Source organism: Neomonachus schauinslandi, chromosome 4 (assembly GCF_002201575.2).
Source record: "Neomonachus schauinslandi chromosome 4, ASM220157v2, whole genome shotgun sequence".
In the NCBI taxonomy this organism is placed as follows: domain Eukaryota; kingdom Metazoa; phylum Chordata; class Mammalia; order Carnivora; family Phocidae; genus Neomonachus; species Neomonachus schauinslandi.
The window spans coordinates 130,366,539-130,382,419 of NC_058406.1; positions in this window are offsets into that span (position 1 = coordinate 130,366,539).

Consider the following 15,881-nt stretch of genomic DNA (forward strand, 5'->3'; position numbering starts at 1 on the left):
AATGCTGGCGTCATAGAATGAGTCTGGAAGCTTTTCTTCTGTTTCTATTTTTTGAAACAGCTTCAGTAGAATAGGTATTATTTCTTCTTTGAATGTTTGGTAGAATTCCCGAGGGAATCCATCAGGCCCTGGACTCTTGTTTTTTGGGAGGTTTTGGATCACTGCTTCAATCTCGTTACTGGTTATTGGCCTATTCAGGTTGTCAATTTCTTCCTGTTTCAGTCTTGGCAGCTTATAGGTTTCCAGGAAGGCCTCCATTTCATCCAGATTGCTCAGTTTATTGGCATATAGTTGTTAATAATAATTTCTAATAATTGTTTCTATTTCCTTGGTGTTGGTTGTGATCTCTCCCCTTTCATTCATAATTTTATTAATTTGGGTCCTTTCTGTCTTCTTTTGGATAAGTCTGACCAGTGGTTTATCAATCTTATTAATTCTTTCAAAGAACCAACTTTTAGTTTCATTGATCTGATCTACTGTGTTTCTGGTTTCTAGTTCATTGATTTCTGCTCTAATTTTAATTATTTCTCTTCTAATGCGTGGCTTAGGCGTCGTTTGTTGCTTTTTCTCTAGTTCTTTAAGGTGTAGAGTTAGTTGGTGAATTCGGGATTTTTCTCTTTTTTTGAGTGAGGCTTGGATGGCTATGTATTTCCCCCTTAGGACCGCCTTTGCAGTATCCCATAGGTTTTGGACCAATGTGTTTTCATTCTCATTGATTTCCAAGAATTGTTTAAGTTCTTCTTTGATTTCTTGGTTGACCCAAACATTCTTGAGCAGAGTGGTCTTTAGCTTCCAAGTGTTTGAATTTCTGCCAAATTTTTTCTTGTGATTGAGTTCCAGTTTTAGAGCATTGTGGTCTGACAATATGCAGGGAATAATCTCAATCTTTTGGTATTGGTTGAGACCTGATTTGTGACCCAGTATATGGTCTATTCTGGAGAAAGTTCCATGTGCGCTTGAGAAGAATGAGTATTCTGTTGTTTTAGGGTGGAATGTTCTGTAAATATCTATGAGGTCCATCTGGTCCAATGTATCATTCAAAGCTCTTGTTTCCTTGTTGATTTTCTGCTTAGATGATCTGTCCATTGCTGAGAGTGGAGTATTGAGGTCTCCTACAATTAACGTATTGTTATCAATATGACTCTTTATTTTGGTTAACAGTTGGCTTATGTAGATGGCTGCTCCCATGTTGGGGGCATAGATATTTACAATTGTTAGATCTTCTTGTTGGATAGACCCTTTAAGAATGATATAGTGTCCTTCTGTGTCTCTTATTACAGACTTTAGTTTAAAATCTAATTTGTCTGATATAAGAATTGCTACCCCAGCTTTCTTTTGAGGTCCGCTGGCATGGAAGATGGACCTCCATCCCTTCACTTTCAGCCTGGATGTATCTTTAGGTTCAAAATGAGTCTCTTGTAGACAGTATATGGATGGGTCCTGTCTTTTTATCCAATCTGCAACCCTGTGCCATTTTATGGGAGCGTTTAGGCCATTCATGTTGAGAGTGATTATTGAAAGATATGAATTAATTGTCATCATGTTGCCTGTGAAGACATTGTTTTTATAGATTGTCCCTGTAAATTTCTGTTGTAGATCACTCTTGGGGTCTTTCTCCTTTTACAGAACCCCCCTTAATATTTCTTGCAGGGCCGGCTTAGTGGTCACATATTCTTTCAACTTCTGCCGGTCCTGGAAGTTCTGCATCACTCCATCCGTTGTAAATGACCGCCTTGCCATATAAAATATTCTTGGCTGCATGTTCTTCTCATTTAGTACCCTGAATATGTCTTGCCAGGCCTTTCTGGCTTGCCAGGTCTCTGTGGATAGGTCTGACGTTATTCTGATGTTCCTCCCTCTGTACATAAGGAATCTCTTCCCCCTAACTGCCCTTAAGATGGTTTCCTTGGTTCTAAGATTTGCAAGTTTTACTATTACATGCCGGGGTGTTGGCCTGTTTTCCTTGATCTTGGGAGGGGTCCTCTCTGCCTCTAGGACTCGAATGTTTGTTTCATTCCCCAGATTAGGGAAGTTCTCAGCTACAATTTGCTCAAATACATCTTCTAGCCCTCTCTCTCTCTCCACTCCCTCCAGGATTCCAATGATTCTGACATTGGAACGCTTCATGGTGTCACTTATTTCTCTGATTCTATTTTCATGGATTCTGAGTTGTTTTTCCCTGGCCTCCTCTTTTCCCTTTTTATCTATTATACTGTCTCCCAGATCGCTTATTCTCTCTTCTGTCTCACTTACCCTAGCTGTTAGATTATCTAGATTGGATTAGATCTCATTGATAGCATTTTTAAATTCTGCCAATTCACCTTTTATTTCTGCCCTTAGAGACTCTATGTTGCCATTAATTGATTTCTCCATTCTAGCCATTGTCTTCACAATTGCTAGCTTGAATTCCATCTCTGACATCTTGGTTATATCTGCATCCAATTGTAAATCTGCAGCATAAGTCATAATCTCTGAGTCTTTTCTATTTTGTGGGCTCCTCCTCCTAGTCATTCTGTTGATGGGTGTTTGAGGGAATGTATAGAGTCCAAATAATTGACCAGAACCCAAGCAAGATGCACCTGTTTTCTTGGGACCTTAGGGTTGCTGGCCTCTTGTTTTCCCAGCCTGTCTTCTGCAGGAGGGGCCTGTCGCGCTGTTATTCAGCAACCCTGTTTGGGCGTGGTTGCCCTACGCCCCTGTGGCGGGGGATGAGCTCAGTGGGAATCAGTCTTTGGGGCTTTTGTTCTCTAGCGCCTTTCCCTGGAGGCTTTCTGCGTCTCTTCCGCGAGTCAGAGCCGAAGAGACCGTTTCCAACCCTCTGCCTCAGAGCAGGGAGATTGCAGTCTGCTCTTCAGTGAGCTCTCCAGGCCACATTGTCTCCGTTTCTGTCCGTGCTGCTATAAACTGCAGCGTCCTGGGTTGTGCGTCCCTCCGCAGCGCCCCCAGTCCTGCCTCCAGGCCGGGGCACATTTCTGCCCTTTGTGCTTCTATTTTTTATTTTATTTATTTTATTTATTTATTTTTTTATTCTTATGTTAATCCCCATACATTACATCATTAGTTTTAAATGTTTTATTTATTTATTCATGAGAGTCAGAGAGAGAGAGAGAGAGGCAGAGGCAGTGGGAGAAGCAGGCTCCCCGCCTAGCAGGGAGCCCGATGCGGGACTCGATCCCAGGAACCCGGGATCATGACCTGAGCCGAAGGCAGACGCTCAACCATCTGAGCCACCCAGGCGCCCACATCATTAGTTTTAGATGAATTGTTCCATGATTCATTGTTTGTGCATAATACCCAGTGCTCCATGCAGAATGTGCCCTCCTCAATACCCACCACCAGGCTAACCCATCCTCCAACCCCCCTCCCCTCTAGAACCCTCAGTTTGTTTTTCAGAGTCCATCATCCCTCATGGTTCGTCTACCCCTCCAATTTCCCCCGCTTCATTCTTCCCCTCCCGCTACCTTCTTCTTCTTTATTTTTTCTTCACATATATTGCATTATTTGTTTCAGAGGAACAGATCTGAGATTCAACAGGCTTGCACAATTCACAGCACTTACCAGAGAACATACCCTCCCCAGTGTCTATCACCCAGTCGCCCCATCCCTCCCACCCCAACCCCCACTCCAGCAACCCTCAGTTTGTTTCCTGTGATTAAGAATTCCTCCTATCGGTGAGATCATATGATACATGTCTTTCTCTGTTTGACTTATTTCACTCAACACAATACCCTCCAGTTCCATCCACGTCGTTGCAAATGGCAAGATCTCATTCCTTTTGATGGCTGCATAATATTCCATTGTATATATATACCACTTCTTCTTTATCCATTCATCTGTAGATAGACATCTGGGCTCTTTCCACAGTTGGCTATTTTGGACATTGCTGCTATAAACATCGGGGTGCATGTACCCTTTCGGATCCCTACTTTTGTATCTTTGGGGTAAATACCCAGTAGTGCAATTGCTGGATCATACGGTAGCTCTATCTTCAACTTTTTGAGGAACCTCCATACTGTTTTACAGAATGGCTGCACCAGCTTGCATTCCCACCAAAGGTATAGGAGGGTTCTCCTTTCTCCGCATCCCTGCCAACATCTGTCGTTTCCTGTCTTGTTAATTTTAGCCATTCTGACTGGTGTGAGGTAATATCTCACTGAGGTTTTGATTTGGATTTCCCTGATGCCGAGCGATATTGAGCACTTTTTCATGTGTCTGTTGGCCATTTGGATGTCTTCTTTGGAAAAATGTCTGTTCATGTCTTCTGCCCATTTCTTGATTGCATCATTTGTTCTTTGGGTGTTGAGCTTAAGAAGTTCTTTATAGATTTTGGATACTAGCCCTTTATCTGATATGTCATTTGCAAATATCTTCCCCATTCTGTCGGTTGTCTTTTGGTTTTGTTGACTGTTTCCTTTGCTGTGCAAAAGCTTTTTATCTTGATGAAGTCCCAATAGTTCATTTTTGCCCTTGCTTCCCTTTCCTTTGGCGATGTTTCTAGGAAGAAGTTGCTTCGGCTGAGGTCAAAGAGGTTGCTGCCTGTGTTCTCCTTTAGGATTTTGATGGACTCCTGTCTCACATTGAGGTCTTCCAACCATTTGGAGTCTATTTTTGTGTGTGGTGTAAGGAAATGGTCCAGTTTCATTCTTCTGCATGTGGCTGTCCAATTTTCCCAACACCATTTGTTGAAGAGACTGTCTTTGTTCCATTGGACATTCTTTCCTGCTTTGTCAAAGATGAGTTGACCATAGAGTTGAGGGTCCATTTCTGGGCTCTCTATTCTGTTCCATTGGTCTATGTGTCTGTTTTTGTGCCAGTACCATGCTGTCTTGATGATGACAGCTTTGTAATAGAGCTGGAAGTCCGGAATTGTGATGCCGCCGGCTTTGCTTTTCTTTTTCAACATTCCTCTGGCTATGCAGGGTCTTTTCTGGTTCCATACAAATTTTAGGATTATTTGTTCCATTTCTTTGAAAAAAGTGGATGGTATTTTGATGGGGATTGCATTGAATGTGTAGATTGCTCTAGGCAGCATTGACATCTTCACAATATTTGTTCTTCCAATCCATGAGCATGGAACGTTTTTCCATTTCTTTGTGTCTTCCTCAATTTCTTTCATGAGTATTTTATAGTTTTCTGAGTACAGATCCTTTCTCTCTTTGGTTAGATTTATTCCTAGGTATCTTATGCTTTTGGGTGCAATTGTAAATGGGATTGACTCCTTAATTTCTCTTTCTTCTGTCTTGTTGTTGGTGTATAGGAATGCCACTGACTTCTGTGCATTGATTTTATATCCTGCCCCTTTACTGAATTCCTGTATGAGTTCTAGCAGTTTTGGGGTGGAGTCTTTGGGTTTTCCACATAAAGTATCATATCATCTGCAAAGAGTGAGAGTATGACTTCTTCTTTGCCAATTTGGATGCCTTTGATTTCTTTTTGTTGTCTGATTGCTGTGGCTAGGACTTCCAATACTATGTTGAATAGCAGTGGTGATAGTGGACATCCCTGCCATGTTCCTGACCTTAGGGGGAAAGCTCTCAGTTTTTCCCCATTGAGAATGATATTTGCTGTAGGTTTTTCATAGATGGCTTTTATGATATTGAGGTATGTACCCTCTATGCCTATACTCTGAAGAGTTTTGATCAAGAAAGGATGCTGTACTTTGTCAAAAGCTTTTTCTGCATCTATTGAGAGGATCATATGATTCTTGTTCTTTCTTTTGTTAATGTATTGTATCACATTGATTGATTTGCGGATGTTGAACCAATCTTGCAGCCCAGGGATAAATCCCATTTGGTCGTGGTGAATAATCCTTTTAATGTACTGTTGGATCCTATTGGCTAGTATTTTGGTGAGAATTTTTGCATCCATGTTCATCAGGTATATTGGTCTGTAATTCTCCTTTTTGATGGGGTCTTTGTCTGGTTTGGGGATCAAGGTGATGGTGGCCTCATAACACAAGTTTGGAAGTTTTCCTTCCATTTCTATTTTTTGGAACAGTTTCAGAAGAATAGGTATTAATTCTTCTTGAAATGTTTGGTAGAATTCCCCTGGGAAGCCATCTGGCCCTGCGCTTTTGTTTTTTGGGAGATTTTTGATGACTGCTTCAGTTTCCTTAGTGGTTATAGGTCTGTTCAGGTTTTCTATTTCTTCCTGGTTCAGTTTTGGTAGTTGATACATCTCTAGGAATGCATCCATTTCTTCCAGGTTATCTAATTTGCTGGCATAGAGTTGCTCATAATATGTTCTTATAATTGTTTGTATTTCTTTGGTGTTGGTTGTGATCGCTCCTCTTTCATTCATGATTTTGTTGATTTGGGTCATTTCTCTTTTCTTTTTGAGAAGTCTGGCCAGGGGTTTATCAATCTTGTTAATTCTTTCAAAGAACCAGCTCCTACTTTCGTTGGTATGTTCTACTGTTCTTTTAGTTTCTATTTCATTGATTTCTGCTCTGATCTTGATTATTTCTCTTCTCTTGCTGGGTTTAGGCTTTATTTGCTGTTCTTTCTCCAGCTCCTTTAGGTGTAGAGTTAGGTTGTGTATTTGAGACCTTTCTTGTTTCTTGAGAAAGGCTTGTATTGCTATATACTTTCCTCTTAGGACTGCCTTTGCTGCATCCCAAAGATTTTGAATAGTTGTGTTTTCATTTTCATTGGTTTCCATGAATTTTTTAAATTCTTCTTTAATTTCCTGGTTGACCCATTCATTCTTCAGTAGGATGCTCTTTAGCCTCCAAGTATTTGAGTTCTTTCCGACTTTCCTCTTGTGATTGAGTTCTAGTTTCAAAGCATTGTGGTCTGAAAATAGGCAGGGAATGATCCCAATCTTTTGGTACCGGTTGAGACCTGATTTATGACCTAGGATGTGATCTATTCTGGAGAATGTTCCATGGGCACTAGAGAAGAATGTGTATTCCGTTGCTTTGGGGTGGAATGTTCTGAATATGTCTGTGAAGTCCATTTGGTCCAGTGTGTCATTTAAAGTCTTTATTTCCTTGTTGTTCTTTTGCTTAGACGATCTGTCCATTTCAGTGAGGGGGGTGTTAAAGTCCCCCACTATTATTGTATTGTTGTCAATGTGTTTCTTCGCTTTTGTTATTAATTGGCTTATATAATTGGCTGCTCCCATGTTAGGGGCATAGATATTTACAATTGTTAGATCTTCTTGTTGGATAGATCCTTTAAGTAGGATATAATGTCCTTCCTCATCTCTTATTATAGTCTTTGGTTTAAAATCTAATTTGTCTGATATAAGGATTGCCACCCCAGCTTTCTTTTGGTGTCCATTAGCATGGTAAATGGTTTTCCACCCCCTCACTTTCAATCTGGGGGTGTCTTTGGGTCGAAAATGAGTCTCTTGCAGACAGCATATCGATGGGTCTTGTTTTTTAATCCAGTCTGATAGCCTGTGTCTTTTGATTGGGGCATTGAGCCCATTTACATTCAGGGTAACTATTGAAAGATAGGAATTTAGTGCCATTGTATTGCCTGTAAGGTGACTGTTACAGTATATTGTCTGTGTTCCTTTCTGGTCTATGTTGCTTTTAGGCTCTCTCTTTGCTTAGAGGACCCCTTTCAAGATTTCTTGTGGGGCTGGTTTCGTGTTTGCAAATTCCTTTAGTTTTTGTTTGTCCTGGAAGCTTTTTATCTCTCCTTCAATTTTCAATGACAGCCTAGCTGGATATAGTATTCTTGGCTGCATATTTTTCTCATTTAGTGCTCTGAATATATCCTGCCAGTCCTTTCTGGCCTGCCAGGTCTCTGGGAATAGGTCTGTTGCCAATCTAATGTTTCTACCCTTGTAGGTTACATATCTCTTCTCCCGAGCTGCTTTCAGGATTTTCTCTTTGTCTCTGAGACTCGTAAGTTTTACTATTAGATGTCGGGGTGTTGACCTATTTTTATTGATTTTGAAAGGGGTTCTCTGTGCCTCCTGGATTTTGATGCCTGTTTCCTTCCCCAAATTAGGGAAGTTCTCTGCTATAATTTGCTCCAATATACCTTCTGCCCCTCTCTCTCTTTCTTCTTCTTCTGGGATCCCAATTATTCTAATGTGGTTTTGTGTTATGGTATCGCTTATCTCTCGAATTCTGCCCTCGTGATCCAGTAGTTGTTTATCTCTCTTTTCTCAGCTTCTTTATTTTCCATCATTTGGTCTTCTATATCACTGATTCTCTCTTCTGCCTCATTTATCCTAGCAGTTAGCACCCCTATTTTTTATTGCACCTCATTAATAGCCTTTTGATTTCAACTTGGTTAGATTTTAGCACTTTTATTTCTCCAGAAAGCGTTTCTCTAATAACTTCCATGTTTTTTTCAAGCCCAGCTAGTATCTTTAAAATCAACATTCTGAACTCTAGTTCTGATGTCGTACTAATGTCCATACTGAGTAGGTCCGTGGCAGTCGGTACTGCCTCTTGTTCTTTTTGTTGAGGTGATTTTTTCCATCTTGTAATTTTGCCCAGAGGAGAAGAGATGAATGAGAGAACAAAATGCTAATAGGGTAACAACATCCCCAGAAAATATATTCTAAACAAATCAGAAAAGACCTGAAACCAGGGGGAAAGAAAGGGAAAGAAAGAAAAAGGAAAAAGAAAAAAAAAGAAAAAGAAAAAGATAAAAACAAACAAAAACAGAACAAACAAAAAAAAACAGAATATGATCAAATATGATCAGGCTGGTACATAGATCAGTGACACACACTAGATTTTGGGTGTATTTTGGTCTCTTAGAAGAAAGTGCCTCCCAAAATTTTAAAGAAAGAAAAACTTATATATGTACAAAAATAAGGGTTAATACGATGAAGGGATGGAATATGACTGTAAAGATGAAAATTATAAAAAATTTAATAAAAGGAATTGATAAGATAAGAAGTTGTTTGAAAAAAGAAAGAAGAGGATTTTTTAAAAAAAAGGAAAAAAAGGGGAGAGAATGTGATCAGGCAGGAGACTAGAACAAAGCCATACACTAAATATTTAGGGTATATTTTGATCTGTTAGAAGAAACTGTATCTTCAAATTTTAAAGAGAGAACAACTTATATATATATGCCAAAAATACGGGTAACTACCATGAAGGGATAGAATATGACTCTAAAAATGAAAAATAAAAATGTTTTTTAAAAAAGGGATTGATAAGATGTTGGTTGAAAAAGGGAAAAAGAAAAATTAAAAAAAGTTAAAAAAAATTAACTTTGAAAGACTAAAGAATCGTGGTAAAAAAGCCATGGATTCTATGTGTGGTATTCCCCTAGTGCTGGCGTTCTGCCGTTCTCATTGATAGTAAACTTGGTCTTGAGTGGCGGTTCTTGCTGATCTTCTGGGGGAGGGGCCTGTTGCAGTGGTTCCCAAATGTCTTTGCCGGAGGCGGAATTGCCCCGCCCTTGCCGGGTCCGGGCTAAGTAATCTGCTCAGGTTTGCTCTTGGGAGCTTTTGTTCCCTGCAAGCTTTCCGTACAGCTTTGGAGGCTGCGAGTGAAAATGGTGGCCTCCCAATCTCCACCCCGGAGGAGCCGAGAACTTGGGGCCCCGCTCCTCAGTGCGCCCCCAGAGAAAAGCAGTCAGTCACTCCCATCTCCCCGGTCTCCAGCCACACTCCGTGCTCACCCAGCCTGTGACTGAGCATTTCTATCTCTGACACCCGACCCCGTGTGGAGTCTCCAAACCCAGCAGATCCCTGCAGTGTGCTCCTGTGCTGCTCCTCCCGGGGGAGGAAGAGGAGTCTCTCTGGATCTGCCGCTTGTTGGGTCCCTGCTGGAGGAGCAGTGACCCGACTGTGTCATGCATCAGGGTATATGGCAACCCTGAGCTGAGAGCCCGCGCCTCAGCTCCTTCTCTTTAGTCGGCTTTCCCGCTCCCATACCTGGGAGCTCTGCCACACTCAGGCACCCCTGGTCTTCCTGTGACCCTGAGGGTCCTGAGACCACACTGTCCTGCGAGGGTTCCATGCCCCACTTAGCCACTGGAGTGACGTCCCTCAGTGGAGCCAACTTCTAAAAGTTCTGATTTTGTGCTCCGCTGCTCTGTCACTTGCCAGGAGCTGCCGACGGAGGCCCCCTCCCCCGCCGTCTATCCTCCCGAATATCACCTCGGATTCACTTCTCTGCACATCCTACCTTCCAGAAAGTGGTCACTTTTCTGTTCAGAGAGTTGCTGCTATTCTTTTCTTCGATCTCCTGTTGAGTTTGTAGGTGTTCAGAATGGTTTGATCCCTATCCAGCTGAATTCCTGAGAGGAGACGAAATCCAGGTCTCCTACTCCTCTGCCATCTTGCTCCGCCCCCTCCCAGCCAACATCGTGACTGTAATCTTATCAGAGACCCTGAGCCAGAATATCAGCTAAGTTATTCCCTAATTCCTAGCCCACAAAAACTGTGTGAAATAATAAATATTTATTGTTGTTTTAACCTATAACTTGCGACAATTTGTTATGCAGTAATTAACAGTAAGTTAAACATTTCCTATAACAAAGGTGAGTATCAAGCTCTCTTTCAAGCCCCACCCCCTTCCCAATAAACATACAGATTCACACTTCTCTTTTCTTCATCCTACCATAGAGTAATTTCATATTTTGGGGTTATAGAACTATTCATTGTTCATATTATTATGCATTAATAAATATTCATAGCAGAATCACATAGTATTCTGTAATTATACTTCTTTCCTCCTACACTGTTTTATAAAAATACTCTCAGCATGTTTAAAAAGTATTATAATATCCATCAATTTCAGTTATTTTTCCTTGGAAACACTCTATATTGGGACTCTTTGTGCTTCTTTTCCAATCTAGACTGGCTGCTCTCCAGGCTACACAAAGCTTTTATTGTGATAATTCCCTTCACCATCATCATTGGAATTCCCCTTTTTTTAAAATTCTCATGTAGAACTATTTCTTGGATTACATATCTATATCTTCATTTATTGCTTTGTTTTGTTGGAGCAAATTCTTCAATAGCTTCCCCTTTTTTAGATGAAGGTTAAGTTTTGAAGATCTTGTATGAATATAAAACAATTTTGTTCTATTCTTACATTAAATATTCATTTAACAATTGTTCTTTATTATTTTGTATTATTTGTTTATTTTAAAATCAAGTTTTGTCAGGGACTTAAAAGGCTGCTTTGGAACTATGGTTTTCACAACTCTTTCCAATGAGAAAGCTCAAGTTTGGTCACACTTAAAATTGTTAATTTTAATGCTTTTAAAATACGGAAACCCTAAAAGGCTTTTTTTTTTTTACTTGAAGAAAAATAAACACACAGAAGTTGGAATAATCATTCAAATATCATTATGTTACATTTAGTTCCTAATCACTTTTTGTAAGAAAGATTAAAAAAAGAGAGAGAGATAACGGTGAATTAAAATGTAGAAACTTGAATCTGGTTTCACAATACAGAGTAATATAGTAAAATAAAGTATACTATATATAGATAGTATTATATATATTTTATAGAATTTCTCAAATATTTTGAAAATGCAGTATTTTGGTATTATGTATCATAATTATATATATTTATTATGTAATATAAAATTTATATAAGTATATAACATAAACTACATATTTTATATATCTATATATAATATTAATTTGACAAAGAGCTCAAAATTTGAGAATATTTTGTATGTTTATTCTGCACATTTTCTGAATCCAATAAATTTGTGATCCTCTATAACATTATAAATGGAAATACATATTAGACATTAAAACTGTATTATTCTTACAAGGCCTCACACTTCATCAGTTACCCTCTAAGTATATATATATATATATTTTATTATGTTATATAAATATATATTTTATATATATATTTTATTATGTTCAGTTAGCCAGCATATAGTACATCATAAGTTTTTGTTGTAGTGTTCAATAATTCATTAGTTGCGTATAACACCCAGTGCTCATCACAACACGTGCCCCCCTTAATACCCATCACCCAGTTACCCCATCCCCCCACCCCCTCCCTTTTGTAACCCTCACTTTGGTTCCTGGAGTCCAGAGTCTCTCATGCTTTGTTTCCCTCTCTGATTTCTTCCCATTCAGTTTTCCCTCCCTTCCCTTGTGGTCCTTTGCTCTTCTCCTTATGTTCCACATATGAGTGAAACCATATGATAATTGTCTTCCTCTGCTTTACTTATTTCACTTAGCATAATACCCTCCAGTTCCATTTATGTCAATGCAAATAGTGGGTATTCATCCTTTCTGATGGCTGAGTGATATTCCATTGGATATATGAACCACATCTTCTTTATCCATTCATCTGTTGAAGGGCATCTCAGCTCCTTCCACAGTTTGGCTATTGTGGACATTGTTGCTATGAACATTAGGGTGCATGTGCCCCTTGTTTTTACTACATATGTATCTTTGGGGTAAATATCTAGTAGTGCAATCACTGGATCGTAGGGTAGCTCTATTTTTAACATCTTGAGGAACCTCTATACTGTTTTCCAGAGTGACTGTACTAGCTTGCATTCCCACCAACAGTGTAAGAGGGTTCCCCTTTCTCCACAACCTCGCCAACACTTGTTGTTTCCTGTCTTGTTAATTTTGGCCATTCTAACTGGTGTAAGGTGGTATCTCATTGTGGTTTTGATTTGTATTTCCCTGATGGCTAGTGATGTTGAACATTTTTTCATGTGTCTGTTAGCCATTTGTATGTCTTCTTTGGAGAAATGTCTGTTCATGTCTTCTGCCCATTCTTGACTGGATTATTTGAATTTTGGGTGTTGAGTTTGGTAAGTTCTTTATAGATCTTGGATATCAGCCCTTTATCTGAAATGTCATAAATTGATTAGTAATTATTAATGGTTAATCTGGTGAAAATTTTGCAAAGCTCATTAGACATCTGCAAATGTTGATGACTCTAGAATGCTATTGAGACTTGTAATTAAGCAAGAAAATATTTTATTAAAGAGAAGTTAATACACAATTTATGCAATGTTATCTTATAGTTTACTGAGCTTTTTTAATAACATATAATTGATTTATAATCTCAAGACCCCTTTAAGGTCCAGGCACTTGAACTTGATCTTATGGGCAATGGACAGCCAAGAGTATTACATATAGGTGAGTGAAATGATTTTGTTTGCTTTTCAAGAAGGTAATGAAAAGCAATGTGACTAATGAATGAAAGGAGAGACACTAGAGTAATTCTAGAAAAAGATAATGGGATTAACTTTAAGAAGTCATAATAATGCTTTAGAGAAAGAGAGAGAAACCAAGAAACAGACTCTTAGAGTCTGTAGAGAACAAACTGATGGTTACCAGAGGGGAGGTGGGGGAGATGCATGAAATAGGTGATGGGAATTAAGGAGTGCACTTGTCATAATGAGCACCAGGTGATGTATGGAATTGTTGAATCACTATATTGTACCCCTGAAACTACTATAATATTGTATATTAACTAACTGGAATTAAAATAAAAACTAACTGAATGAATAAATAAATAAATAAAACTGAAAAATAGAGAAATAAAAAAAAGAAGACATAATAATGCTATTAAAACAGGACTAGTTTGGTGAGACATTTCAGAGATAAAATACACAACTGATGGTTGCCAGGGGAGATGGGGTGGGGGGTTGGGTAAAATGGGGGAAGGGGAATGGGAGATATAGGCTTCCAGTTATGGAATGGCTAAATCATGGGAATAAAAGTTACAGCATAAAGAATATAGTAAGTGATATTGTAAGAGTGATACTGTAATGGGACAGATAGTAGCTACACTTGTAGTGAACGTAGCAAAATGTATAAATTTGTCAAATCACTAAGTTGTACACCTGAATCTAATGTGACATTGTGTGTCAACAATGCTCAAATAAAAATAAAATAAATCCACATATTTTACAGAGCTAGTGGATATATGAAACAGAGTGAGGAGCAAAGGATAATTGGAGCTTCTGTCCTGGAGGTGAGAGAATACAATTATAGTTTTTGTTTATATAACACATCACAATTTACAAAGCACTTTCATGTATACTGCATTCCATTGTTTCAATAATCTATTTAATATGAATTAAGTCACAGTCTTAAAAAGGCTCTGACAACTACTAAGTAATTTCTTTGGGAGTTATTATACATGGGTACTTTCCCCATGACCTTTCTTCCTTATGAAGCACAAGTTGACTTATATCCTCTATATCAAAAATACATATACACCTATATTGTCTTTTCTTCTCCCCATGTTACTAGATCAATGGATTTTTACAATAGTTTATTTAATGGTCATATGGTTATGTCTCTGTGTCTCTGAAAAAAAGTGATTTATTTATTTTTTTTAAAGATTTTATTTATTTATTTGAGACAGAGAGAATGAGAGACAGAGAGCATGAGAGGGAGGAGGGTCAGAGGGAGAAGCAGACTCCCTGCCGAGCAGGGAGCCTGATGCGGGACTCGATCCAGGGACTCCAGGATCATGACCTGAGCCGAAGGCAGTCGCTTAACCAACTGAGCCACCCAGGCGCTCTGAAAAAAAGTGATTTAGATAGCATTTCTCAAACCTTAAAAAAGCATATGAACCATCCGAGAATCTTAATAAAAAGAATTCTAATTCAGAGATAGGGCCTGAAATTCTGCATTTCTAACAGGCTGCCTGGCAATGTCAATGTTACTAGTCCATAGAACAAATTTTGATTAGATAGGTTTTAGATCAAAGCTACACATACATTTGTACACACACACACAGTACCTTTGGTTAAGCAGGTGTGCTATTCTGGGATATTTATATCTTAATTCATTTTAAAAATCACAACCATTTTCTCACAGCTTTCAAGGTAGACAATAGTTGCTACCAACTGTATATGTTATATGTGTGTTTTTGTTTTTTTGTCTCAGTAATGTAGCTACATTCCATTTCTGTCACTGTTGGCAAGCATTCCCCTAAGGTTTCTAAACATGTTAGTGGTTTTTCAAGAAGATATCTTATAAAGAACCACCTCATTGTTAGTTGTTCATTAATAGTTCTCTTATTGGCAACTTGGATGTATGCCCCTTAATTTTGCAAGTGTTTTAAAATTAAAATTACTTCCAAAGCATTTCAAATACTCCTGGCAATAACATCTGCTTGGAGGCAGAATTTTTAATTCTCCCACAGGTCTTTTCTTTTATGATTCCATAGCCTTGTGGGTTTCCTTAATAGTCTGAAATTCCACAATATAATCCATGTGTGTTGAAAGACATCTGAAATCATTGACATGCCTCAGGGTCTCAGGATTAAGCAACTATCAGCTCTGTCCTCATGTAATTGGACTCAAAGAGGTAATCTCCCATTTAGGTCCAACTCAGAAATTCCTTCTTTCTCTTTCTCCTCCTCTATTCCTCTATTTCCTCTTAGAGGAAACTCATTTATGATTCAGACACATTTCTCAAGTAATGAATTTTTATCCCCATGGGAGTCCCTTAATTCGAATCTCAAGAGATGGACAATATCTTTTAGTGTACATGACAAAGAGGTAAACTTGAAAGCAATGGTTGATTTTTATGAGTCTCTAAGCAAGAGCTCTCAGCCACCCTGGAGAAAGAAAGGCTCATCTCTGCTGTTTAGGTAATAAAAGTCCTATATGCTGGACAGCTATATGAGATATATTAAAAGATATAGGCTAATCAGTGCTAGCACTAAACTCTCAAAGGTCCTGGGATCTTTGAACTGGATGACCACAGGGAGTATGTTGCCTAACTTCCTATTCAATTCAGGAATCCTTATCACTGTGTCCTTGAGATTCATTCAAGGTGCCATGAGTACCTTCTGAAGGGTGAGACCCTAGCTGGACAGCTCCAGTTGTTAAACATCTGTAACTGTGAACAGCCACGTGCATTCTCTCAAGCTGCCCTAATGTTTTATACTCTTCCTGCTCACCTCCTGTGCTTTTATGTTCTCGCCTTTCCAGTTCTACAGTGTT